Source organism: Gobio gobio (genome assembly GCF_949357685.1).
Source record: "Gobio gobio genome assembly, chromosome: 4".
Classification (NCBI taxonomy): Eukaryota; Metazoa; Chordata; class Actinopteri; order Cypriniformes; family Gobionidae; genus Gobio; species Gobio gobio.
In genome coordinates this window covers 53,851,107-53,878,421 of record NC_137100.1, presented here as the reverse complement: position 1 = coordinate 53,878,421, position 27,315 = coordinate 53,851,107, and the positions used below count along the sequence as shown (strand labels likewise).

Sequence of the window (27,315 nt, the reverse complement as noted above, 5' to 3'; positions counted from 1 at the left end):
TTTAACAGTATTTTACTGGGAAATTACATTAAATGTAAGGTTAGATATATTACAGTTATTCGCTGTAAAGGAAACTTACTGTTAAAACTTTTTTCACACATACAGTTATTTGATTAGCATTAAGAAGGATTTTTCGATTTAAAGTATTTATCTTTGATTCTTTTTTTTTATATTTTTCTCAAGCGACTTTGTTTCTTCGTTACGGAATCTCTTGTAATTCCGTAATTTTATTTATTGTAAATTGTAAATTCTGATGTAAATTCTAAATTCCCACCTATGCTTATATAATTATGCATAATAATAGACACGCACACCAGATTGCTTCCAGAAATGTGTTAATTTTATTTACCTTTACCAACATAATTCTATAATTTACCAATATAATTGGATTGAACTAGCTAGCATGAGTGTTAGTCACCATGAAATCAAAATGGACAATTCTTATTTTTTATGGAATATTGCAGTAATCCTTAAAAATGCTTTATCTAGGCATTTTGTTTATTAACAAAAAGTGTAGACAATTGCAAATCCTATTTCATGCCGACTTTAAATATATAAGTTAATCATTTATTGATTTTAATGTCCATTTTTCCATTTGCATGATACCAAACTGTCCACATGATGTTTTGCAGCTCAGTGACCAGGCTAACTCCCCCCTGCTATGTTATTAATACAATCTGAGGTTCCTCTCTGTGCGGAAGTGCCCTGATCATAATGAAGCCCACTATGCAGCAGGACTCCTGTAGCTAAAGCTGCTCCTCCATATAGAGGTTAAACCTGGCCTAAGCGCCTCTTACCTGGCTTATCAACGGCATTGCGGTTTCACGTTTCTAGGGAGATCACCTTATCAAACGGTGCCACAAAAACTACTAGACCAATTTGGAAATTGATAGTCCATACATAACGGAGTTATTGGTCTCCAATTACTACTGGCCCAGTGTCACAGAATACCCCGGGAGGGCCACTCAGGTGTTTCGCCATGCTCTCAGAGTCAATAGCAGAGCATCCTGGCTTAGCCTCACATTCATTACACCAACCAGATGGGCTGAGAATTAGATTCCAACTCCCCCCACAGAGAGAGATAGGTAGGAGGAGATGGGAGAGAATGGGGATGGAGAGGAAAAATAATGGTTTTTGTTTTCATTTACATTGCAAGTTATTACATTTTAATGTAACACCTCTGGGACCTGGGAGCATTAAATGGCTGTTGTTGAGTAATGGAGTCTAACTGCCAGTGAATGCGGAGGGAGAAATGAAATTAGCGAGCACAGCAATTTGGCACAGTGATTATGGGCTCCGCCGAGGCACTTCCTGGTGATTTAAGAATGCTAACATTTAAGCACGTCAGATCTCATTATTCTTCAAGGTTAAATCGAGCTTGTTCCAAGGGGATCCGGCAGTAAGATGGGAAATAAGTTTCTCTTTTTTATTTTTTTAAATCTTTTGCTGCAATTTTTGCATCTTTTCTGCATTTGTTTCAAGATGAAGTGTATCTTTTCTGTGTTAACGACTGGAATTGCGGAAATAATGAGGGTTTTTGAGCACTGCCATTGGTCGGACAAACAGATAGCCCCATCCCAAATGCACACTATTGGCTGGTAAGGATGAAAGCACATTATTTTTGTGGAAAATAATGTACTGTTTAATTTTGTTCATGTTTTCAAAGATCTGTTTGGATTTAATGGTTTCTGTAATCTTGCATGAGATCTTGGAGCTCAGACTGCAAGTACAGCAAAGCGTTTTTCTTTTTTTCTTTTTCTTATTTACTTTCAAAGGTGCAATTTTCTTCCATGCACTTGCTAGCGCAGCATCTTTTGTACATTCTCTGCTATACACATCTGCCTTTATCTGATTGCACACCACAACAATGCTTTACTCTTCCTCAAGCCAAACAGAAAGTGAAAGGCCAAAACAAAACAGAAGCGTTTTTTTCCATTATAGTGCGTCAAATCCTTTTAAAGGTGTTTACCCACTAGGCGTTTTGTCACCCTGTTACTGAGGGGCTCAGCTGGAAGAGCGAGTCGTCGTGGGGATAATAAAGGAGTTTAGAGCGGCGAGAATGCAAATGCACTTACTGTAACTCACTGTGATCAATTCCCAGTGCCGCTCCGCCAACCAGACAGATGGTCTCTGCTTTTATCTCCATCCATTGAAGGCTGCGGAAATCAAAACAGAGCATTTGTTTTCAGAGCAGAGAGAATGTTTCTATTGTTTTCTCTAGGGAGAGTGAGGTCTAGAATTGTACTTAAGGGAATGAGACGTGTGGTTTGTTTTGTTTTTTGTCGAAGTGAAAAACTGTAAATAAATTGGTGTTATTCAAATGTTTGCATTGTAGCGTGATGAATCACTGTAACTGAATGGCAATCTGCAGTTGTTAAAGCTAAGGTGTGTAATGTTTAAAATGTTTACATTTTGTGTTAAAATACTTTAAAGATTCTTAATATGCAGATTTGACTTTAAGTAAGCCATTGCCATTGTGGTGCTATCAAATCATTGCTCTTTTTGAGCATTTCACCTCCCTCAAGGAGGTCTGTAATACTGCTGTTAGCTTTCCCATTCATATCTATGGTAGTTGCTAGGCTAGGAACCCCTGCCAGTTTTTGAATATTGAGTCAAATTTTGAAAATTTAGTAATTCCTTACTCTATAGTAGGAGAAAAAACAGTATGTAAAAAGAGTAGCATGTCAGAATTCACAGTATTCATAAAACAGTAGGCAAAAAGTACCCAGATGACCTACTACTACCGGCGAGATTCTGAAGTGCATATCTGATGGACACTTTACTATAAAATGAGGCCACGGGAGAGGATTTGTGAATAGTAGTGAAGCAACTGATGCTGGTAGGTCACATGACAATTACAGTGTCATGGATGTAGTACTGCCACTGTAGAAAAATAAGCCAAAATGTTCCAGAAATGCTGATGACATCATTTGGAACCAGAGTATGCACAGTAATGATCGTGAGGTGGAACCGCGGTGTCATGGTCCGACCCAAACTCCCGCGTCCTTGATTGCAAGCGTGATAAGAACTACCGAAAAATAACAGAAACTATCTTTTAAGTGGAATTAGTTTTTTTTTTGTTTTTTTGGGAGAGGGTTGGGGTTTATGACCTATATTGCAGCCAGCCAACAGAGGGTGATCAAAATGTTTTGACTTCTCTTTTCAGGACGTGTGCGGCGCACTTAATTCAAAAGAAGTACCGACTCAGATTGTGATTTCAGACGCAGGCCAGATTGCAGAAAAAAGACATATCTAACTAGCGACTATCCTGAGCTGTAACATTTAAGAGCCCTACAGAAAAATATGTTTATGTTATTTTCGAGAGAATACATGGCAACTTTTAAATAGAGGAAGCTGCTTTTTGTCCGCCAAGTGGCAGAAAGGGTGAGTGTTCCTGAAACCTGTTTGAAAACAGTCATTATTTTCCAAATTCCATTTGGTTCCATGCACTTGTCAGAGAAATTAGACATTTCACCTTGAAGTGCAACAACAAAAAAGAAGTCACTTCTCGCTATAGATTAGATCACACACATCATAGCTCTCAAAGTGTGTTTTACAAATACAGCTTTATTTAGTCTGCCGTGGCTTAAGCAGACACCACAAACTGTGCTAGCGATTTTAATTTGCTATTTATGGGCGCCCATGTAAGTACATCAAAAGTGTTGATAAAGACACATTGAATTGCTGTGAAGATTGCTATGCAATCAAATCCATTGACGCCAAACCATATGTTGACATTGAAATGTGTTGTTGTTTGGTTTTCATAATACCTTTCAAAAGAGAGTCCAACAGACTTGTTGATAAAGACATGAAGATTCCAAGCAAAACCATTGACACCCAGCCACATATGTTGACGCTTTTCAGAGTCTTCCTATGCCATAAAACCATTGCTTTTTGCTGATTGGCACATCCACAATGACAACCACCGGTTAAAAGGATAGTTGACCCCCAAACATTTTCTCACCCTTATGTTGTCAGTGAGTAGATTCACAAAACCGGTCTGAATAAGACTCACCCAGTTCTCAAGTTCAATGCAGTGCCTCTGACTCATGAATCATTTTCAGCAGTGAAGAGCTCCCTGGAGGGCAAGATGATCAGTGAATAACTTCAATTTTGGTATGTTCCTCGCACAAAGCTCTCATATGGTTTCAGAAGACTTGGAATATTGCACGAGTCATGCAGCCCACTTTTTTTTATGGTGCTATTAAAGTCGCCATGAAATGGGAATTCATTCTATCCATTTTCTAAATGCATGTTATTGATTTTATTGTGAACAGGGTTATTATAGTTAACTGAAATTAAAAACATAAAACAACGTTTTCATAACTTGAATCAAAACTAATAAATATAAAAAACTCTTAAACTTATTTTATTTCAGCTTTTTGGCAAGGGATCATTTCTTATTTTTGTTTATTTTTAATGTACTAAAATAACAAAAACTAATATAGACATACAATTTATAACTACAAAACACAGCAAAACCTTAAAATATAAAAATAAGAACTAATTCAAAATAATAATGAAAACTATAATAGTATCTCAATGATACTACACAGGTTGTAAATGATTCATCCATGCATGTGTTTCTTCTTTTTTTTCTTCTTTTTGACTTTGTAATTTTTAACCAACTTGATCTTCCGGTGAAATGACAGACTTCTCCAATCATTTAGTCTGCGTAAACCCGCCCTTTTCTTACAATCAACTGCAAGCTCATGTTCATATCTGCCTCCATCCAATCAACAAACTGAATTGAAGTCTCCGCCCTATTTTTTTCCATCTCGATTATCTTTTTAACTCTGATGAACGTCATAATACGGAAGAAAAGATCTGTTGCCATTTCGGTTACAATGTGACTTTAAGGTGCTTTTGCAATCTTTTGAAGCTTTAGAGCTCCAGTTCATTCATTGTTATTGATTGGATTAGTGATTTCTCACACAGATTTGGAATGACATGAGATTATATAATTAATAATTACATTTTTGGGGGTGAACTTTCCCTTTAATGCTTTGGTTTATGCATACAGCTGGATCCTCAGTGTTAACCAATGAAATGTGTTATTCAGCTAATTATTTTAAATCACTTTTAAGATGCCTGTTGTGCACTTGTTGTTCCTCGATTATTTTTCAGCCTTCTAAAGCCCATGACATTGTCACAGCACTGTGAATTTTCAATTTAAATTCGAATTGCTTACTCACCCAAACAAAAGCCCTGTGTCCCTTAAAGATCTCACATCTGTTCTGAAGTTCGCCGTGGCAAAGTCCATCCCTCTCCTCCAGCTAACGTGTGTTATCAAGGCCAGGGTTACTGCCGCGTGGCTCGTCACGCTAAAGTGTCTATGACAGGACTGATGGAAATGCTCGGGCCCTGTGCGGCCAGTCAGGCTAATGCATCTGGAAAGAGGCTATAGGCATGACAGAGACAGACTGAGAACAAGAGCATGAAAAAAATCTGCAGGACCAGAGGCAATGTCTCACTCCCAAGATGTCCAAGTATGTTCTTGTATCCTTATAAAAGAAATGAGTAAAACTGCTTTTAACAGGATAGTTTTCCCAGAAATGAAAATTATGTCATTTACTCACCCTTGTGTCATTCCATCACTTGTTTGAATCCTTTTTTTGTCTGTATAATACAAAAGACTGAAAAGGGTCTCAAATAGTAAAACTCAGTGGGGTCCGATGTTTTTTTTGGATTTGCGTTGTATGGACAAAAAACATCTGAAAATACCTTTTTTTGTGTTCCACATAAGAAATATGATATGAGGGTGAGTAAAAGATGACAATTTTTATATTGGGGTGAAAATAAAAGTGCCTTTTAACTGCTATTTGTTTTTGTTTTTAGTTTTGCATGCTTGCTTTACTCTTTGAATGAGTGAGAACGGAAGGACATGTAGATCCGAAAAGCTTACACATTTTTTTTTTTAGAATGAAAGAACTGATATGCTTTTTATGCACATAAATAGCTTCCTTTTTCACTATATAGTGAATCAATCTCACAATCACAGAAAAAATGCATGCAAGAGGGAGACTAAAAACGATTTGATCAGAGAAGAACAAAACAGAAACAAGAAAAAAACAGTTTCCACTGTGGGTTTGCAGTATTGACAGCTGTGTGTAGTTTCTCGCCTCGTCTGAAACCAACCGCCCCCCTCTGAGTGAAAAACGTCCCACCACAAGATGAGCCGATAGGCACATACTCTTGTTCCCACACGCTGATAGCAGTTTGGCCTGATACTATCATGCATGAGAGAGAGAGAGATACAGAAGGAGTGAAAAGGCAAAAACACCCCTCCTCCTCACTCTGAAGTGATGTTCAGAAGATGCCCTGAGACTGCTGTGCTCTTTAGGAAGTTTGGTGATTGAATTCCAATTTCCATTCTGATAGGATCTGATGTCCTGCATGTAAATGGCTGTATTTATGCTATCTATAAATTGCGATCTAAAATTGCTTGCAATTTTAAAACGGCATAGAAAAAGTTTGAAATGTTCATCCAAGTCATTAATAGAGACGCATCAACCCTGTTAACAGGACTCTGAAAGAATATTAATGTATGTATGTGTGTATATATTTTATAACATTCTGCCTCAAAGTTCATGTGTTAGAAGCAGGAAAAATGGGCAAGCGTAAGGATTTGAGCGAGTTTGACAAGGGCGAAATTGTAATGGCTAGACGACTGGGTCAGAGCATCTCCTAAACTGCAGCTCTTGTGGGGTGTTCCCGGTCTGCAGTGGTCATTTTATATATATATATAAAACCTTATTGTAAAGTCATGCTATTATTTACTGATAATTTACTTATATTTGCGATGTTAACTAAATGAGTTAATGGATGGATAATATTTAATATTATAATGACAAAATCTGTCAGCAGTAGTATTCCTGGAGTTTGTTTAGTGTACTCGGAACAGTGCGTTCCATTACAAACCATTTGGCATACAAGACCAAACATTCATGTTGACGTTGTTACAGCCACAAAGAGGCCACACCGCACCTGCTGCGTGGGAGACAGGATAAGCTATTCCCCGTTCAACATACTGTATATACACGCACACATACACATTCAGGGCTATGGGAGATGAGTCTATCACCACGTAGGCACTAACATAGCCTGAAATAGCCCAATAGTATAGTCCCCGTGGGAGGAGATGTGGTACATCGCAGAGATAGCATCAAGCAGAAACCGATACATGCCTTTGAGCAGCACAAGTCTCCTCCAACCTGTTTTGTTTGCATGTTTGTTTATTTGTTTGTCTGCTGATTCTGACTGACAAAGCAGATAATGTTGAGAGAGAACCTTGTGGCCAGTATTTTATTTGCTTATCTTGGACACTAACTGCAATTCTGAATGTGATACCATGGTAATACTAAATGTTGAATCTTGAGATATACTAAAAGTGTATTAGTAGTTGTACTGATGCACCTCTTGATGGAAATAACATCACAACATGTATTTCCACCAAGAGGTGCATCAATTCTCAAGATCTTGTTTTGACAATGCAAGAGTCAAGCACTCTGTAAAGTCTCCTTCAGCACATCCCAAAGACTTTCAATGAATTTAAGGTCTGGACTCCCTCCCAACCATTCTTTCACATTTTGAGCCTGATGAATCTTGACATTGTCATCCTGGAATATGGCCATGATATGTCTTCCTACATGGTTGTTTAAGAAATGAAAAGCTACACACTCCATCAATAAGGGTTAGAAGAACTGTTGCCAAACACATAACATGCTAGAAATATAATAATCACTGCAATAATGCTCCAGTTATAGACTCTTGTTTTGCCTATTTAAATCCAAACAGTGACTTATACATCAAAGCAGCATGGTATTACCATCTGATACCATCACTCTACCACAGTATTGCCATCCAATACTGTAACTATACCATGGTACTGCCACAATACAGTTTCCTTTTACTCTCTGAGTGTGATGCCTCTCAGAACTTTCCAGCTACTGGAAATGGAACTAATATAAAAGAATCACTGTTAGTGTTTCAATGGCATGGTATCAGAGTGTACAACTTTTGTCTGTTTCTAGAATCAGTCAATTTAAAACCACTTTATCCATGATCTTCGTGGTTAATGGAGGGAACATTTACCACAAGCGCCAATGAGGCGACTCCTCGCATTAAGACTATGTCTGTCTAATGTGATCCCTTTGGTGATCTTAAATGAGCAATGAACATTTAATAGACTAGATGAAGCTGTTCACAATTGCCCCTCAATAGTCGGCTGGGAGAACAGAACTCCACATTTATAAAAATACACATTTATTCTCAAATGCATGTCATTTAGGCTATAGTCTAAGTGGGTTTTTGGTTTCAGAGGTTTACTAACAAGTCTGAATTTACAGTATATAAATGATACATATTTGTTTGGAAGCTGTGGCAGGGTGAGTGAAGACTGATAGTGTTTGCAGCGGGGTAAGGTATTAGCAGAAATTTGCATAGCTGGTCTTATTCTATGGTCAGTTTTGTCTTTCAGGTAATGCCGTAATGCCGGAGCAACAGTTTGAAGAGAATCGTACAGAACAGATTAGATTTTATACACATGAAAAATTCACACTATAATATTTTTTGAAGGGAACTGTCGCCCAGGGCTGGACTCTTGATTTTAGGTCCATGTAACAAGTGGTTTCTTTCTTTTTGGTAAAGTCGCATTGAAACGGAAGTTGCAATAGTCTTTTCTTCCCTGTTGTGATGCATGTATGTGGAACATATAAGTATACAAGATATAAGTATGGACAACACAGGATGTTACTGCATTTGTGTCTGTTATCTTAGATTTAATCACATACCCCCTCAGATTTTGAGCCAAATGGATTTGAATGCAGCTTGCAGAAAGAAAGAAAAAAATAAATAGAAGATAATTAAAGGGTTAGTTCAGCCAAAAATGAAAAAAATTAAAATAATTTATTACTCACCCTCATGCCGTTCCACACCCGTAAGACCTCCATTCATCTTCGGAACACAAATTAAGATATTTTGTTGAAATCCGAAGGCTCAGTGAGGCCTCCATAGAGACCAAAGCATTTTACACTCTCAAGATCCATTAATGTACTAAAAAAATATTTAAATCAGTCCATGTGAGTACAGTGTTTTAATATTAATATTATAAAGTGACGATAATATTTTTGTTGCACCAAAAAAAAAACTAAATAACGACTTGTATAGTGATAACCGATTTTAAAAAACTGCTGCATGAAGCTTCGGAGCGTATCGCATCAGTGAGTCGATTCAGTGGTTCGGAGCGGCAAAGTCACTAGATTTCAGCAGTTTGGTTTTTTGACACGCGATCTGAACCACTGAATCGACTCGCTGATTCGAGACACTCCGAAGCTTCATGAAGCATTGTTTTGAAATCGTTTATCACAATATAAGTCGTTATTTCGGGTTTTTTGGCCTTTGATCAAAAATATGATCGTCTCTTTATAATATTAATATTGAACCACTGTACTCACATGGACTGATTTAAATATGTTTTTAGTACAGTAATGGATCTTGAGAGTGTAAATTGCTTTGGTCTCTATGGAGGCCTCACTGAGCCTTCGGATTTCAACAAAAAATATCTTCATTTGTGTTCCGAAGATGAAAGGAGGTCTTACGGGTGTGGAACGTTATGAGGGTGAGTAATAAATTACATTATTTTCATTTTTGGGGGAACTAACCCTTTAAGTCTTTGAATGATCACACCGGTGTGATTCAAATGTTCAGTGCGTCACATGATCAACGGCTAAATTCAAATCTGCATTCACACTTTGGCTGTCGCTGAGCCAGAGACGCATCATATATCACTGTCATAGACCACAACTGTTTAGCGTTTTCAACCATATGATGCTTATTTTATGATTCTGACATTTAAATAAAGGTAAGTACAAGCAAAAACATTTATAGTTTGTAAAATATACATTGATGTCTATGGAAGTGGCAACAATCCTTTAAAATATACTTTTGACGATGTGCATTATCCAATAGCTTAGTCAACACATTGTGTAGGTAACTCTAAAGTTTACTCTAATCTTAGAATATTGTAGGTAAAAAATGAATAGTGCCCTAAAGTTGTCGTCTTTTGATGAATTTCTTCATTTTGAAGCTAAAGTTTGTCACACAGCCTGGGCAATTCGTGCAGAACCGTGGATATGAGAATCCGTCCAAAATTTTACAAAATGTAAATTTTTTGCTTTCTTTTAAATTGACTTTTAACTTCAAAGAACAACTTCACAAAATTCACAAAATGTGCTGTCGGATGCCAAGATATGGTGCAGTTTGCCTTGTGGCATCAGCGCTTAAATGATTTAAAATCTTTTGGTTCTATAAGCTACAGAATATGTGGAAGACTGAATCAATGCAGCACTAATAGGCTTTTCTTAATATTCTGGAATAGCGACAGTAAATGCGTTACTAATGTATATAATAAGTAGCAGGTATCGGATATGATGGTATTACATTAATTATTGCAGTTAAAGCAAGGAAAGTTTTGGCACTCAGTATGAAACCATGCATGTACCATGCACTCAGTATAAAAAATAGTGCATGTATCCCTGGTATGTTTAATGTGCACGATTATGGCTGTGATGCTGATGTTACATTAAATACAGTGCTGTGTTTCTCTGTGAGTATCATAGGAGTTCTGCTCTCTTGTGAAGGTCTATCACCTCACTGTATTTGATGGATACGTTCTCATATAAAAAAGTCCTTTTGAAAATCTCTCTCTCGAGGGCTGGAATAGTTCCTGTTCATTAACTGAGTTCTGTCTTTAAAAGTTCTAAAAGCCATTTTGTATCATCACTCTCCAGTTTTGTCTCTGACTGAGGGCATAGTCAGGGATGAAAAATACTTTTAATTTCCTGAGCGCCGAACCTCACAGCGTGATGGTGCACATCAATCGCGCGTGATGCCTTTAGTCCACTCTAATAGAGGCACTTCCTTTCTCTCAGCAAGCTTTTCCGTGTCTGCCTGTGGCACTTGTAGGATCATTTGATTTGGGTCTGATAACTGACGCTAGCCTCTGAGAACAGTTCGAATGAAATCTTCTTCTCCCTAGGCGCTTCAGTCAGCCGCATGAAAGAGTCGTTCTCGCCTCTTTTCTCTCAGAACGGGCCATGAAATTCAGTCTCCATGGAGTGATGACAATTCCACCACTTTTTTGTTCGCAATTACTCTTTCCTCGCCATTTTCTTCAGCCCCCCCCCCCAAAAAAAAGAAAGAAAGAAAAAGTGTGGCTGCTACCTCACAGGAGGAAATCGTACCTCTCTTTATCTGAGATGCTTTCCCTCGGTTGCTATCAAGCAGACAAACCGCCACTTGAAATTACTTAGCATCTAATTTTCTTCCTTTTTTTCTAACCTGTCGGTGTAAATGAAAACACTTCCCTGTTGACACATTTGTAACATGCTGCTTTTTATTAACACGGGAGAGAAATGTGGTAATGAACTGTGAACACGCTTTTTCTCTCATTTCCAGCCAAGGTACTACGTGGTACTGTCTCAAGTTCTTCCTGTACTCGTCAAAAGCTAACTATCCTTCCCCACGCACGCAATTGCATTACCTTTTGTATTTTGTCGTCTTTTAGCATTTAAATCTGCTTAACGTCCTCTTTTGTTTATCCTGAGCAGTTTGCCAATAACGAAATGAACCCTCATTTGTTTTTCCCATCATTACAATCTGTTTATGCTGGAATCCCTGAACCGCTATTTCCCAAACATGAGCTAACTGTGATTTCCTCCAAACAGAACACTGTTCTGGTTTCTTTATAGGAACTGGAACGTGTCATTAGAGATACGTTGTAGATCCACAAACACCTCCTACGCCGAATCCCGCCCCTCTGTTCTGACACGAGCGTGGAGTAGTAGGAGTTTGGCTCATCAAAACAAAGTACTGTATAGGCAACTCTTCTAAAAATAAACAACCTGAAAACACTTCATATTTGCAATTATGGAGTCGATTTTCATGCCAATGAAAACAGTTGTTAAAAAACATTGGATGTACATACTGTAACTCACATAGCCTACAGGGGTCATTATAAAACGTTGAATATATCACTTACATTTCAGAGCATAATACAGTATGTATGTACATGATCTGACTTGTACAACCGAGACAGTTTCTTAAATAGAAATTAATGCTTTTATTTAGCAAGGATTCATTAAATTGATTAAAAGTGACAGTAAAGACATTTACAGTTAAAGGGGCTATATGCGTTTTTCTGAAATTTAAACTCGTGACTGACACCTGTGGCCAAAAAACAGAACTGCTCTTATTTTCTGCTCGCTCTCGCAGCGGTGGTGACGTCACATCCGCAGACAGCGCGGGAAAAAGCGGCCCGCCAGAAAATAGGAAAAATAGGATACAGGCTTATAGGTGCACCCAGTGTGAGCGGACAAGGTGTCAGTATGCTCATCAGGAGATGTTTGAGTCATAAATGGTCAAATAAAAAGGCTATTGTTACGTTTATTTTGGGGAAAAAGTTGCATATAGCCCCTTTAAAACATTTTTTACTCATCAAAGAATGTTTCATGAGCAGCACATTAGAATGATTTCTGAAGGATCATATGACACTGCTTTAAATTCAGCTTTGACATCACAATAAATTACTGTTTAAAATATATTAAAATTAAATTGTAATAGTATTTCACAATATTACTGTTTTGACTGCATTTTTGATCAAATAATTGCAGCATCGGTGAGCATTAAAGACTCTCAACTTTTGAACAGTAGTGTATTTAATTCTCTGTTTTTAAAATCTTTCGTTTTTCAAGTTCTCTAGTACGATAGTTTATGAAAAAGAGACCACTTGTATGGTAGGCTATATTTCAATTCCTGTTAAATTTCTCCTTTTTTATTCCACGGAACTAAAAGAAAACCTGTAACCACTTGCTCATGCATGTTTGAAACAACATTAGAGTGAGTAAATGTCTTCAAAATGCTACATTTTAGCTTAACTATGTGTTTATGTTTAAGTTAGCAGTCCTTATCCTTCAAGATGACAATGTTTGTGAGTTTTGTCATCTGTATTGTATGGCCTAATCTACAGACGTGACAAACCCAAATGAGCCAAGGCCTCAATTACACAGTGTGATAAAATGGCTGGTTAGAAGCAGAGGAAGGAAGAACGCGTATTCCCCGCTCGGTTGATGAGAGATCCTGCCGCTGGCTCACCGCCTCCTCTCTGCATTCATCCATCTCTCCGTCCCTCCACACTTTTTCCCTCCCTTGGCTTGATGGGACAGCTGTAATTAGGGAGGGGTGACTAAAACAGAGGCATTCTTGGTCTGTGTTCACAAGAGGGAATGATCATAGTATTTAGGAGATGCGCCCAACTACTGGGTAGAGCAACATGTCTCACACACACATACAATCTCAAACATGCATGCTCTTACACGCTGTTAACCTGCCATTTTTAACAGTTAATTGGGTAACACTTTACAATAAGATCGCATTAGTTAACATTATTTAATGCAATACATTTCGTACAGTATTTATACATTTTTGTAAATGTTTGTTAATAAAAATTGTATCGATCATTGTTAGTTCACGTTTGCTCAGGACCATTAAATAATATAAAAGGTACAACTCTTGATTTCAATAATATATTAGTAAATGTTGAACTTTCAAACTTGCAAGTGCAAGTTTTTGAAAACAATACCTTTTATCGTCTCCATGTAAACTACAAAAAAAGAGAATTTTTGAAAACGGTGATGTCATGCGTATGCGTATTAAATATTCAGTCTATATGCGCGTAGTATAATAAGCCCTTTTAGTCATTTTTGTGGATCGTTTTGACAACGTTGTCTGTACGTGAAAAACGCAAAGGAAATACATTTCCGTTTTCAGTACATCGTTGTCGTGTAAATGTACCCTTAGTATGGATATATTAATATGAATATGATGCAAACAAATCGTCACAAAACTACTTGGATTTTTTTTTTTTGAAAAGTTGACGACTAAATAAAAAGTGCAATACAATTGTCGCAATACTCACAATGTTCTTTGATTTTATATTGCTAGCAAAGTTATCAAAAATAGATTTTCAGTAGCCTATTCAGTATTTATTGGCCACCCCTAATATACACACAGTGGCACATTCACTGAAATCTAAACTAAGTCTAGATTTACATATACTGAGTCTAATAGATTTAGTATAGTATAGATTTAATCGTTTAAGTCTAGTTTACATAGAAAGGTAGACATCTACATATTTTTCTCTATAAAAGAATGACAGTGACACAGAGCAGTTTTGTTGCATTTAGCCTAAGTTGTATTGCATGTGAATTAGGTTTTTTATTTGTTTTGGTTTTTTTGCGCTGAAATGCTGCACTGAAAAGTGATGGGCATTTAGTGAATTCGCCCCACGCAATTCTCTTTTAATCCATATCTTGAGTAAGAAATCATCCACAGTTTGAGCAGGCCATTTATTAGCATGCTGAGAGTCCTGCCCTAGTTAAAGCGCTGCGATTCATCATTACCTGTCAGTGCTGTCAGAATGTGGGCTGGAGCAGCAGAGGGAGCGTGGATACCGTAGGGAGGTGGGTTTTACAGCTCTGGGTTTCCATACACAGGGGCCGCTTGGTTTGAATGCTTGTGGGTTGTGGGTTTAGCATGGTTACATTGCCCTTGTCCACCTTCCTCCAAATTTTTAGTGCAGATGAATAAAGGCTACAGGTGCAATTTGGGATAGAGTCCGTGGAGACTCCACTCGTGCCCCTGAGCTCATCACTTAACCACAGTTTGCTCTTGGGAGACTTTTCCTGCAATTAGTGTACTCCAAATCTGCTCATTGACAAGTAGCCAAATGAGAATATGTTGGTCTCTTCCTGCGTGCTGGAAAATTCTCTCTAGTGGCGTCATGCTGTGATCAGTTTTTATTCTTAAATTGTGAGCACGGTTTTAATTCTTAACCTCCTTAGCTCCCACATACAGTGGTCTAAATACACAATTTTGGTGTCATTTCACAGGAAACCCTTTGAAGTTACATAAAACACTGCTAAAAGTGATAAACATTCACGTATATGTTGTCTGAGCTGTAATAAGCCCCCTCAAAAAAGTAAATAAGAAAATACATACAAAATGAATACAAGTAAATACATTATAAATACATTTTTGAAAGTGTATATCTCAGGCCCTGTGTGCTCTAGCACCCTGCAGACAGTGTTGGCTGTTTCCACTAGATGGTAGAAAATACGGGAACAAATAATACAGAAACTTTGTCTGTATCATTTTGTATGCAAGATTTATTCAAATAGATCTGAAGGGAGGAATATTACTTTTTTAATGTAATTTCCGCCTACCCAAATCTCTCCAACATGCAAGTCTCCCCATACACAGTGATATAAATGCAAAATCTCAGTGTTTGCTGACATATTCTGGAAACAGAAAAAAACTCTCTGCAGTGTGCTAGAGCACACAGGGCCTGAGATATACACTTTCAAAAATAATCATTTATAACGAAAAAAATCTGGGTTTTACAAAAAAAAAAACTACTTTTTGGGGTTTATTACAGCTCAGACAACATTTACTTACATTTTTAACACTTTTAGCAGGGATTTATGTAACTTCAAAGGGTTTCCTGTAAAATGACACCAACATTTTGTATTTAGACCACTGCATGTGGGTATGGGAAGCTTTCAATTTGAGTAATTTAGTGTAAATAAGTTACTCCTGTGTAAAACAAATGCCAAAGTGATGCATATCTCCAGTAGAATTTCTAAGTTTTTAAATGCTACCCCATATGAGGTCAGAGCTCATCCACGGACATTTAAAATATAAGTATATTCTAGATGAAGTCGTTCCTTACCCTTGTCAGGGTCCTTGGAGTTTAAGAGGTTAAAGTCGTATCTACTTTTTTAATAATACATACCTGGTCTTATTTTGAACCATTTGTCAGTGGACAGTATTCTAAAGAAAAAACTGTGACTTGTTCTGCCTCTGAAAAGATGTTGGTAGGTCAGTCCTCTTCATAATCCTATTAATTCCAGATGGATGAAATCAGTTTCCACCCTAATTTTTATCTCATTGAATATCTGGTTTCACTCTGAAATATGTCAGTGAAATGGGATGTGAACGCTGAAGCGTGTTGATTTTAAGTTTGTGCTTCTTATTCATCCATTTTTTTATTTATTGGTTGGTATGATGCAAGCCTAACTTTTGCATGTGTGCTGATTTCTAGGACTCCAACTCTTCCATCCCTTTCTCTCAGAATTCCCATTGACACACATTCATTTTCCCTCTGTAGTTGAAAACAACACATTTAAAGTACTGTGCAACCAGAAGGAAGTGCATTCCGCATTTGTTTGACTGTAAATAATTTTCAGTTATCATATCCGTGAACGTTTAACAAGGCTCAAGTAATTACAGCTGTTATAAGATTAGGAATATCCTGTGAAAGAAATATGGACTTCAAAAAAAAATGTTTTTAATGTGGTTTACTTCATAGAGATTGGGTAAGCACATATATCTTGTGACTGCACTCTCAGAGAAGTGCATCTGTAGACACTAAACTTGAAGTATTCAAACTTAAGACCTTATAAAGATCCACAACAGCAGACGATATCGTTCTGTTTATTATAAGTGTGCGCACTGCAGGTTTGTCGTCTGCCACTTTAAATGTTCGAGCTCTTAAAGCAGAATGGATTCTGATTGGCTGTCAATGTTTTTATCGTTTATCAGCTGGAAAAAAATAGTTCTGAAAGTGATTCCAAGCGATATAGTTTCTCTGTGTCATTATGGTTACAGTTGTAAATTTAGATAGATAGAATTATATCTTTATTGTTATCATTATAGTTATAGTATTTGGTGTAAACGGGCCTTTAGACTTATCTACAATATTCTGTGTGCTCTATTTTTGTGCCATATTGAATTACAAAGTGGAATGCGTAAAGATTGGTCAAGCACACATGCATATCACCAATTATCTTATTTGCCAGATAAAGTAATTCCAGAATTAGATTAATCTGTCAAGCATATTTGTCATTTATGAAAGGCCATTTTGTTGTAAATGCTTATTTCATCAAAATGCTCTTACCCGTTTAATTTCTCTGTTTATGTCGTGCATCACGTCTGAGAAAAGTCACAGGATAAATAATAAATATTTCTCTATTTATTTAGAGAATACTTTTATAATACTTTGCTGCTAATCAAGAGCTTGAAAGAACTGTACAAGAAATGACGGCGATAAATTAAATGCAAAAAATAATTTGATTAGATATTAGATTCACACTTTTTTGTGCTTCACTAAGCATAAGGTGGTACAGTTTCGTGTAGGGCTGAAAACTAATAAATACAAAGATGAGCCAAAACATTATGACTGCTGACTGAGGCGTAATGAGGCATGGACTCTAAAAGAACCCTAAAGGTGTCTTGAAGAAAATGGGACACATGGGACATAAGGTGACCTTCTTCCACTGCTCCAAGGTCCAGTTCTGATGTTCACATTCCCATTGTAGGTGCTTTTTTCAATGGTGAGCAGGCGCACTCTGACCGGCTACACAGCCCCATACGCAGGAAAGTGTGATGCACTGTGTGTTGTGAAAATTCCTCCCATAACCATGAGTATACCTTCTGTTGGCTCAGACCAGACGGGATAGCCTTCGTTGCCCTCGTACATCGATGAGCCTTGGGCGCTTGGGTGTCCCTCCTCGGACCACTGTTAGTAAATTCTTACCACTGCTTAGCAGGAGAAACCCTGGAGAGATACTCTGGAACAGTCACCTTACCATAAAGTCGCCAAGATCTCACACCTCTCCGATCGAGAGGGCATGTAAACACTTGATCGAATTGAAAATGGCGTAGTGACGAGTGGAACGAGCTCCAGTTGTTGTTAAATAAAATGTCATAAATGACTGTTGTTATTCTAAAATTCTCCTACCACTCATCATCTGTGAAGTGGAGCAGAACTACGTCACAGACACAATTTTTGGGGGGCGCGGGAAGGGGTGTTTATACTGATTGATAAACATAAGCAGCACGACACAGCGGTTCATGTGCTTGTCGTCTTCTAATCAGGACCCGGAATAGAACAATATTAAGTCTGCTCTTTAAATCAAGGAAAAGAAGCAATGTACTGTAGGAGAATAATATGTGCAAACAGGTGGAAACTTGTGTTTATTCGTGCAGTGTGCGTATGACAAAAACTTCATTCAGAATTGAAGCTTAAACTTGCACATCAAACCGATCACTTTTTTAAGCGTTCATGAAAATACTGAATTCATTCATTCCGATTGATGAATCCAAAAATGGAGTGAAACAAAAGTTGCGCATGTAAACATAGCCATTGTTTGCTTGCCATCTAATCTACCCAGACCTTAAAGGGGGGGTGAAACTCTTAGTTTCAGTCAATCTCATGTCAATCTTGAGTACCTATAGAGTAGTATTGCATCCTTCATATCTCCGAAAAGTCTTTAGTTTTATTATATTTATAAAAGAAAGATACGCTGTACCGAGTCTTTCCGGAAAAAAACGAGCGGCTGGAGGCTTATCGTGTGGGCGGAGCTAAAGAGTCACGAGCGCACGCAGCTATTGCGTTGAGAGCGTCTGAAAGCTGTGACATCCTTAAAACGTGGAAAAAAACATTATCCGAAACAAACCATGGAGATCAATCAGATTTAGCCATACATATATGATCCAGAATCAGATCTAGAGGCTGAAATTGAACAGGAGAAGTAGCAACAACGACTACAGCAGGACGTCTTAATGGTATGTACTGTAACTAACTTATATAACTTATAACGTTTGCTTAGCGGCTTGTCATGCGCGAGTTTTACAACATTTGTGTGTGTTAACTCATGGTTTATGAGGATATAATTTGGTTTATGGACTATTATATGTGATTTAATGTTAGCAGTTGCAAGCGGAATGGTTTTGCACATGGAATAGTAGCACATTTGAATGAACGATGTCAAGTCGATGGCTAACAACACAAAGACATCTGAAGCAGTTTTACTCACCCCCTGCTTCCAACACATGACCGTGAACCTTAATCGCTGGGACTGCTCCATCTTTCAGCATTAGACGAGCTACATATCCGGCGTCGAACTGGGCCTGGCTTATAAAACCATCGTCAGCAAAATGCAGGGAACAAACAAAACACTTGTACAACTTCGTTGCTGCTCCGGAAAAAAAAAACTCCATCCACTGTCCCATTAACGCTGGGTTCTTTGGAAAGCTGTACAGTGTTTTCTTGCCCTGACAACCAAAAACACACTTCTTTGGTGACATTGTTGATGTCGTGAAGTCCTGTGACTGCAGCGCAGCCGAGCAAAGCAATTTGATGGGCGTACTGCTTTCGCTATCTCGCTCTGGTCTACGGGTGCGCGCGCGCCCTTCCGGGAGAAATGCCCTTAGGACCCATATAAGGAAATTCCGCCCCATTTGACGTCTCATAGGCCCATACTCGAAAAAAACTTTCCGAAACTTGTGAGAAACTGGAGTATTTTTTGGCACAGAAGTACTCCATCAAATGTCCAACTTAATTTTTGAAACTTTGTCCATGTTTAGCATGGGAATCCAAGTCTTTAACAGTGTAAAAAACTCAGTATGCATGAAACAGCATTTCAACCCCCCTTTAATATGCTACCTTGTTAGGATATGATTACCGATATTTTCTTCACATGTGACTGGCATTACAGAAATGACGAAAAATCGATTTAATTTTCACAATCCAAAAAGTCTTAGTATAGGTGTCGTATTTTCTTTTGATTATGGGCTGACTTCTGTTGATTCACAGCACTCAAATACCAAGTAATAAGTGTTTTTTTTTTTTTTTCGATTTTGGAGTATTTCATCACCACATGTTTCTTGTTAATCAAATAACACTTTTTATCGGTTTAAACATGTGGCAGCTGTTTAGTTGAGGTGTCACATTTTATCAGGTGTTTTTACACAGCGGAGCAATTCGCTGATTCTTCCTTCAAGTAATTCTTTTAGTGTCTTTTACAGTGGCCTGGAGGTTAAGTGTAGTCTACTTTAGATTTATGTCCTCTCGTAGGCAGACTTCATTTCCACTTAATCACTCTATCACTCGCCCTGACACACAGCTCTATAAAACGCATGCTTACTTTCCATTAATTAAATGCTCCTCTTAAATTGACTGCTCTAGTATATATGCTACTTTTAAAGGAACAAGAGAGGGAGAGAGGGGCCACTGCAGCTACTGCAGAGCGCTAAAGCCGCCCTCAGGAGAGTAAAGCCAGGTGTCCGTCACAGCAAGGTCACTCCGGTTGATTTTTACTATGCCAGTTACTGCTGGCCATACTTTCCTGAAATGTAAGAGCTTGTTAATAATGTTCAGTAAGATGTCTGTAGGAAACATCAGCAATAGTAGGGCGATGAGGGCTGAAGCTAGGAGAACAGGATATGAAGAGTGATGCTATATTTACACTGATTCGCATTCAAAAAAATAAAATAAACAAACATAAACATGAACAATTGATTTATGTTCTGTTCTTTATTTAATCATGCAATGGCACTCCCATCCCATTTGACTTTCATAATGAGACATATTTCAGAGTGAATTAGGATATTCAACTTGTAGAGTGTGTCATGAGTTTATCTATTGGGATTAGAAAAGACTGGGGCACATTTTTACTATTACCATATTTTTATGATGTGTTTGAAGTGTCTTTTCAGGGCAAAGCTGAATTTTCAGCATCATTACTCCAGTCTTCAGTCACATGATCCTTTAGAAATCAATCATTCTAATATTCTGATTTGGCGAAACATTTCTTATTATCAATGTATATTTATTTATATATTAATGCATACATCATACATTAATGTATACTTATGTGTGTATATATATATATATATATATATATATATATATATATATATATATATATATATATATATATATATATATATATATATATATATATATATATATATATATATATATATATATATATATATATATATATATATATATATATATATATATATATATATATATAATCTTAGGCATAACATTATGACCACTGACAGGTGAAGTGAATAAAACAGATTATCTCTTCATCACGGCACCTGTTAGTGGGTGGGATATATTAGGCAGCAAGTGAACACTTTTTCCTCCAAACTTGATGTGTTAGAAACAGGAAAAATGGGCAAGCATAAGGATTTGAGCGAGTTTGACAAGGGCCAAATTGTGATGGCTAGACGACTGGGTCAGAGCATCTCCAAAATTGCAGCTCTTGTGGCGTGTTCCCGGTCTGCAGTGGTCAGTATCTATCATAAAATGGTCGAAGGAAGGAACAGTGAACTGGTGACAGGGTCATGAGTGGCCAAGGCTCATTGATGCATGTGGGGAGCGAAGGCTGGCCCATGTGGTCCGATCAAACGGACGTGCTACTGTAGCTCAAATTGCTCAAGAAGTTAATGATGGTTCTGATACAAAGGTGTCCGAATACACAGTTGCTGCGTATGTTTTCTTTTACATCACGTGGATGGCCGGGTGCGTGTGCGTCGCTTACCACGCCCTGCGACAAAGCAAAAATGGTTCAGGAATGGTTTGAGGAGCACGACAACGATTTTGAGATGTTGACCTGGCCTCCAAATTCCCCAGATCTCAATCCAATCGAGCATCTGTGGGATGTGCTGAACCAACGAAGTCCGATCCATGGAGGCCCCACCTCGCAACTTACAGGACTTAAATGATCTGCTGCTAACATCTTGGTCCATGCCTCGACGGGTCAGGGCAGTTTTGGCAGCAAAAGGGGGACCAACACAATATTAGGAAGGTGGTCATAATGTTATGCCTGATTGTTGTGTTTATATATTTATATATATTGTAAAGTCATACTATTATTTACCTGATCGGTGTATACATAGTAACAATGTAAAAGTACTTACCGTCACTGGTTTGGATGACCGTGTGGTCATGTTTAATTCTCTACGATGTTGTACTTTTATAAGTATGAATGAGGACTGGCAGGGTAATGTTATTTAGGATTGTATGGATTTTTTTGGTAGAACACATTCGGGTGCGTTAATGTCCCCACTCAGTTCTTTGATCAGTACTTTGTTGAATGCCTCTGTTGACCAGGATGTGATAAGTGGATGGAATAGGAGTAATGTAAATAACATTTTATTATTAGAACTAGCCAGCACTTTGACTCCCAGTGCAGTTGTTACTTCATTAAGATTCTTTAAATGCCCTCTGCTTCAGTTCTAATGTTCCGTTTAGAATTTGATCTAGGATTTGGTGTCGTCTCTCTCCGCCCTGGGCGCCGTGCCTGGTTTTACTGCTTGGGTTTACAGCATTCATTATGCACACTTAACAGCTGTTGTAACTCTCTCCGGCAGCAGCGTGCATGTGTGCGTGTGTCTGTGTGTGTGTGGCGTTAGGTGTGAAGGGATTGGCTGCTGGCCCGGACAGCAGGATCACACCGTTGACCTTTCGGTATAGACATGAAAGATGATCGTTCTTTCGCTTGCGGGATGGGTTTCATATTTTCACCTGGCACTTAATTCTGTTCTCATCTCATCCCGCCTGCCTTCCTCCCTCTTTATCACGTTTGCCTTGTTCAATCCATCAAGACCCCAGTGAGATTGGAGAGGAGAGATCACTATCATATTTCTGAGTTTGCCGTTCTAACATTATAATGACTCCTGGCTGGAATAGTTTAGTACAGGAACTAGTGCACGTGACACGCAACGTTGGATGTTTTTTATCAGGTTCTTCAGAATTTCTTGGTAGCTGTTAACCAGAAATGTTAGTGTAAATATTGGTTGACTCAAGTGTGAATTCTCTTTGTCTTTCTCATGCTCTGTTTACAAAACCATTAGTTTGCAACGCTTGGGTTGTTTACATAAGATGCTATCAATAAGCAGTATGTGTCTTTTTTTTTTCTTTTTTTTTCTTTTTTTTTAAGAACATTATGGTCTGCATCAGTGTACTATTACTAACAGAATATTGGCATTAAATAAATAGGGTTGTCAGTTAATTACAATTTTGAAACTAAATCCCCTTTGTCAGCAAGAGTTTTTGCATATTTAGAAAATAATTCTGTTATATAGAGAGAGTGAAGTATTTATTTGTATTTCCTTAAATGATATGTGAATATCATATTATATAATATTAATTATTCTATATTATATTATTATATTGATTATATTATATTAAAATACATTTTTTAATTTAAATTATTTGTTCCATTTATAAAATGTATTGCTTATTCGTAACTTCATAACTTCTGACCTTTTGACTATAGACATTTTCATAGGTGGCAGCATATATTGGTATATTTCATAAAAATATAATGTGTTTTAATTGAGCTGATAATGGGTATAAAGGACAAAGAGTTTATCTTTGCACACCATTTGATGGATTTTAAAATACAACATAGGTAATGAGAGCAAAGCTAAGATAAAATACAAACAATTTATGTAACAAAATACAAATATTATTTACTGTTTATTTACCATAATGCTACATACAAATATAATATATACATGCAAACGAATAGCTGTGTGCAATGCACATTAAAAACCTCTAGTACCCATACTTTTCCATTTACTTTTGAGTTTTTTTTTTTTTCATGGCTTTCCATGAGTTTTGAAATGTACAGTTTGAATTTGTCAGAATTTGAAGATAGTGCATTGTAAATATTTCTTCAGCTAAAAATTGCTGTGCAAAATGTAATGCAAGCCATAGAGTAGACATGAATGTCCACATTTACAACGTCATGACGCCTGTTGTGTCTAATAGGTCACTTGCTGTGAAGTCAAGACTTCAATGTCTGTGAGCTGAAATTGTTCCAACGCTTGAGTTTCCCCCTCATTAGTAACTTCTGTCTGCTAAGGAAGTCCAAAAATACATCCTTGATTCCTAATAGGCCATATGTTTAGAGTGGAATTTATCATATTTTCTTTTAGTTATTTTCTCATTACATCACGTAATATGTCATCTGATACTTTCACCATAATTCAGCAACATATCTCAAGTACAACTCAATCCCCAAGAGTAGAAACAAAGTATTTCTTGAGGGAAAGCAAATTTATGAGAGTGGTAAATGTGGAGTCGTGTGGGAATAGGGATTCTCATATTTTATGTATGGATGAGCCCTATGTGGTTAAAACGACATTTGGACTGCTGGATTTCTCTTGGTTTATTTTGTGTTGGAACTTAAGACATGAAATATTACCAAAGGAGTTATTACGCTCCTTTAGTCTTGGCTTTTTCCCAATATTTACACAACCTCTATTCTCTGTGAGGCTTGTATGGCTTCTGCTCCACTTGAGATGGAGAGATTTGTGGTTTGAAACTCCAAGGAACACATCTGCCAGCATTTTAGAGTTTTCCACCATATCATTACATTAAGGCTGCTGGCATGGCGCAGCAGTAAACTGAGGTTGTGTTTTATAAATATTGACGTGAGGGTACTTCTAAGGGCTGTTTTGGCTGAGCTTTTATCATGGTCACATTTGCAACTTAAGCCACCGTGTGAAGTTTTGATAACCTCGTTCCAATAGACTCCACACAGAGGAGTCAGTTTTTCGGAAAAAGGAACCAGAAATCACACACATCAGTACTGGTTGGGGTTTTGTGCCATCCAAATGCACCATTACAAATGTAAAGTAAACAGTATGCAGAATTGCTATTTAAATTATTTAAAAAAAAATCCTATTACTGTGATCGAAGTCTAGAATAGAACTAGAACTAGCTTTGACTTGCAAACTGTTTTAAAAAAAAACCTTGAATTTGAAGGTATATAGGCTTCAAAATATGTTTGAAATGCCTGTGTAAATTTGTATTTAGTTTATATATTTTATTGTATTTAATCATTCAACTTTTGCAGACCAGGATAGAAAAACACTTATTTCTCAGAATTGTATTACCTGTGTTGAATTCCGTTGGATTGCAATTTTGTACATTCATCTTCCTAAAAGAGATCAATTTATATTATTTGGCTCGTTTTGAGGAAAATTAGGTTGTAGCTCGTTGTCTATGATTGGAAAGATGTGTCATTTGTTTTTTAACAACGTTTAGCTCATGAGTTATTGATCAGGGAAGTTCGAATCTGTGAATACAGCCTATTGCCAACTTTACTGAACTCCTTGACCTAAGCACTGACTGTATTTCTTTATACTTAAGTCCAAGTCCAAAATAAAACTCTATGAACTGCTCCATTGTTAACGTACTGAGCTGTTTGAAACATTGCCAGCGGGACATTGAACAGGAAATGTTTGTCTGAGAACGCAATAGTTTTGCTAGGGAACGCAAAAGATTTGAAAAATATTTTTTCCTCCCATCCCAATTTTTTCTGTGTTTTTGATCAAATAAACGTAGCCTTGTGAGCATAAGACTTCTTTCATATGCAAAAATATCTTGTGGACCCCACACTTTTGAATGTTATTGTGTATGTGGCTTTGCGTCCATTTATATGGCTTCTTGCTGAGAATTTCATTCGTGGCAAAAGAATTCTCGTCACTTCATCAAATTAAATTGAGTCACATGGACTATTTTAACGATGTCTTTACCTTTCTGGACCTTGAAAGTGGTAATTACATTGCTGTCTATGGAGGGGGTCAGAGAGCTCTCGGATTTCATCAGAAATATCTTAAATTGTGTTCTGAAGATGAACGGAGGTCTTACGGGTGGTTTGGAACCTTAATGACAGAATTTTCTTTTTTGGGTGAACTTACCCTTTAACCACAAATTATTAATCAGGAAATTAGCACAATTTAAGCAAATGCACTGCTTAAAAAGCCATTGCTGTCTAAAAAAACATCAAAGACTGGTGTTTGCCAGAATATGGGAAGTTGTGTGTGGAGTGATGAGTCAAAATGAAACACGAGTTGCATGGAAGTTCTGAATAAATGCATCTCGGCCACAGTGAAGCATGCACTCTAAAAAATACTGGGTTAAAAACAACCCAAGTTGCGTTGAAAATGGGCAAACCCAGCAATTGGGTTGTTTTAAACAAACATTTAACCCAACCGCTGGGTTAAAACAACCCATACAGTGGATTAAAACAACCCAACCGCTGGGTTTGTCCATTTTCATCCCAACTTGGGTTGTTTTTAACCCAGCATTTTTTAGAGTGTGGAGGAAGAGTGACATTGTGTGAGGAGTCTTTTAGCTGTTGGTATTGGTGAGCTACTTTACTGTGAAAAGTAATTTAATGCTTTGGAGTACAGGAGAATATTGCAGAATGCCTTGCTTTCCACAAGTGAAGAGTTGTTATCTAAAGAGGAATGATCTTTTTTTTTTTAAAGACGATGCTCCTGCCCAAATTGCAAAGACAACCAAGAAGTTGTTTGAGAGCAAGTCCATCAGGCTCATGTTTTGGTCTGGTCAGAGTCCAGATTTGAACACTATAGTGAAAACTTGGTCTTACATTAAACGCAAACAAATTGAGAGACATTTTCAACTTCTCATGAACTGTTTGAAGCCATTAACATTGAGTTGGAACAACATGAACTCTTCTTCCTGTCAAAAGCTGTCTGCAAGTTGGGGAAGGCTATTCTGTGCTTAGTTACTTGATCGACTGTATTTGTGCAAATCTTACTAATTTCCTGAACAATGATTTGTGATTAAAATGGTTAAGACCATTAAACGACCACTTAATATTTTGCCATTTTTGACTTGGCCAATTTTTATTTTTGAGTGAAAATCAGTATTTATGTTCTCATGAATAGCAGGAAAAAGAATGAAATCTTGGTTAAAAATGGTAGCCAGATAGTAACGACCCTGTGCTAAATGTTTATCAAGTGAACTCGTGCAACTCCATCGCCCTAATCCTCTTTTCTTTTTTTTTCTTTTTCAAGATAATTAAAGTGGTTTTGGTGGTGTTGTGTTTTTTTATGCTGTCTCAAAGGGTTAACCCTCAAGACCCAGAGCTCTTTCTCGCTGCTGCTTTGCGTACGCTCTTGAGGTTCTGTGAAGAGCCCACTCAAGGCCTCTTCTGTGGCTCCAGATGTTTTGTGTAGCTATTTATTTAGCTTGTAAACAGGCCGCCGAAAGCTTCCCCCATAATGATGGAGAGGGAAACCGCAATTACATTGTTGCAGGGCCTTGCAGCTCTACAAAACCGAGCTGGCTGTTGAATGAGACTCGGTGCTGGGGGGGAAACAGGTTGTTATCGCTTTAGAGGGAGAGGGTTGCCAGATTGAAATGCAAATCTTAACATTTTGCAATTCATTTGGGGGCAAAGCAATAACGGCAACAACAAAAACAGGAGGGTGCTCGTGTTAGGAGAAAAGGATGAAATATGGTTATGCTTTCTCAGGTTTTTTTTTTTTTTTTTTGGCAATTTCGCACTTTATTTCATTTTGTGATCTTAAAAGGTCTTGTATGAAAACATTGATGATTTGCAAAGCCTAGTACCT

The 27,315-nt window shown here is 37.5% G+C and overlaps 1 protein-coding gene across 14 annotated transcripts in view; it reads left to right on the top strand.

Annotated features, from left to right (window-relative positions):
* fbrsl1 (fibrosin-like 1) overlaps positions 1 to 27,315 on the top strand; it is a 403,049-nt gene that overhangs the window by 183,264 nt on the left and 192,470 nt on the right. The window lies entirely within an intron of this gene.